This window comes from Rutidosis leptorrhynchoides, chromosome 6 (genome assembly GCF_046630445.1).
Source record: "Rutidosis leptorrhynchoides isolate AG116_Rl617_1_P2 chromosome 6, CSIRO_AGI_Rlap_v1, whole genome shotgun sequence".
NCBI lineage: Eukaryota > Viridiplantae > Streptophyta > Magnoliopsida > Asterales > Asteraceae > Rutidosis > Rutidosis leptorrhynchoides.
In genome coordinates this window covers 76,433,570-76,435,812 of record NC_092338.1, presented here as the reverse complement: position 1 = coordinate 76,435,812, position 2,243 = coordinate 76,433,570, and positions in this window count along the sequence as shown.

The following is a 2,243-nucleotide window of genomic DNA, read 5'->3' as shown; positions in this document are numbered from 1 at the left end:
TGGGGTCTGATCTTTTTTTTTTGTTGTTTTTTTTATAAAACCATTTACTTATAAAACAAATAATTAATTTTAAAAATTTGTTTTCTTTTATATTGAGGGCGTTTCGGTACGTTGACCTAGTCCGTCCCTCGACAAAATTTTAAAATTTGTCATTTTAAAGCGATTGTTTTAAAAGCAAAGATTTTTGGGTTTTTCAAATATTTTTGGCATACTTTAAATCAATAAGTTTAAAAATTATGACAACAAAATTTCTCGTCCCTCCCTCGGATAAAGCAATTTCGGTTCAATGACCTAGTCTTCAACTCACGACGAATTTTTAAATATCAAAATTTTAACTTAATGAAATAAAGTAAATTTTTGTTTTTTTAATTCACACCAAACTTAAATTTAAAATGCATAAAATTAAAAATTCATATTAATATTATTAATATTTTTATATATTAATTTTACAAACTTATATTGAAAATATTAAAAATATTTAAAAACTTAAATATATTGATTTTAAAAATTTACAATAATAATTTAATATTAATTTAAAAACAAGATAAAAATTAAAATGAAAAATCTTTTTGGTCTTTTATCCCACTTTAATCAATCAAATATTATCAAAAATATACGCCCCTCTTTTTGGGTAAAGTAATTTCGGTTATTTAACCTAGTTTTACTCCTGACGAATTTCTGAAATATTTTGGATTGATTGATTAAAGATATTTATACCTTAAGAATAAACGGTAAATTTCGCATTGATGTAATAAATTTTTGTATGATATCAATAATTTCGGTTTCGCATACCTAATTTTATTGAATATTAATTTAATACTTTATAGCGAACGATTCAGCGTTTATTATCAAAAGGTTAAAAGCAATAAAAATAAAAACAAATAAAAACTGTACATACTTACCTGTGAGATAGAATTCTCAGAGATCTGCTTTAGCCGACTCATAGGAGAGTCCTGTGATTTGATTTTCCATAGCTACATAAGCGTAACCTCGATTCTTTAATAACTTTTCTTCTAAACATATGAACGGTCCTTCTCTGCATGGAGTAACAAATTCGGTATTTGAATATGTTTGATTGTTCGAACATTTACCTTCGTGTGACCATTTTCCGCATTTATGACATCTTTCAAGGTGTCGTGCTCTTCTTTTTGTTGCGGATTTTGATTTTTCTTTACCAAAATGTGTCTTATGATGATCTTTCCTGAGTTCTTTCCTTACTTCATCCATTTTTCCTCTTATGAATGATACCAGTTCACTCGGGAAGATGTTATTATTACGTTTAGTAATCATAGCGTGTAGTAGTAGACCATGGTTCAGATCAAAGGAATTCTTCATCTCGTAAAACCTAAAAGAAATAAAAATTCAGAATGGAGGGAGAAGACTAGTTCTTTAGGGTCTGATAGGGAAAGACCATTCGGATTTCATTCTCGAGAACTACACAAAAATAGAAAATCTAACTCTAACTGAAATATATATTATCCTTAAAAAATTTGATTCTCCCCACACTTAGTTAGCTGTGGTGTCGAAATTGTGATTAACTTCATTTTCAATTGGAATATCAACAACTTGTATATCTCTGACTTTTGCTTCAAGCCAATTGTTGATTTCCTCTGTAACTTTCACAAATTCAACTAACATTGCTTTTTCTTTAGGCGACAAATTGGATACTAATCGGTTACATAACTTAAAGTTCCCCTTAATCCTAGCATCTTGAATCCGTTTATAAAGTTTCTTCGTTGAACAGTTGAAAATGGGTTCATCTAATTTCGTATCAATAACGGGGTTCTTTGTTATCGGGTTATCATTAGGTGTTTCTTCATCTTCCCCACACATAGGCGTTTTTATTGGTTCAACAGTTTTGGTTGGTGGAGATCTAAACTTTCGGTTCAAAAAGGTAACCGATTTGTCACCATCCCTAAGTGTCATTCTACCTTCTCTTACATCAATGAATGCTTCGGTGGTTGCTAAAAATGGGCGACCTAAAATTAGAGGAATATGAAGGTCTTCCTCTATATTAATAACTATAAAGTTTGCAACAAAGGTCAAACTTTCCACTTTAACAAGTAAATTGTTTGTTATTCCAACCGGGTGTTTAATGGTTTGATCAAATAATTGAACACCTATTTTGATTGGTCTTAATTTACCCACACCTAATCTTTTGTATAAGGAAAGAGGCATAACATTTGTACTTGCTCCTAAATCTGCGAGTTCATTATACATAGCACCATCATTAAGCAAGCAAG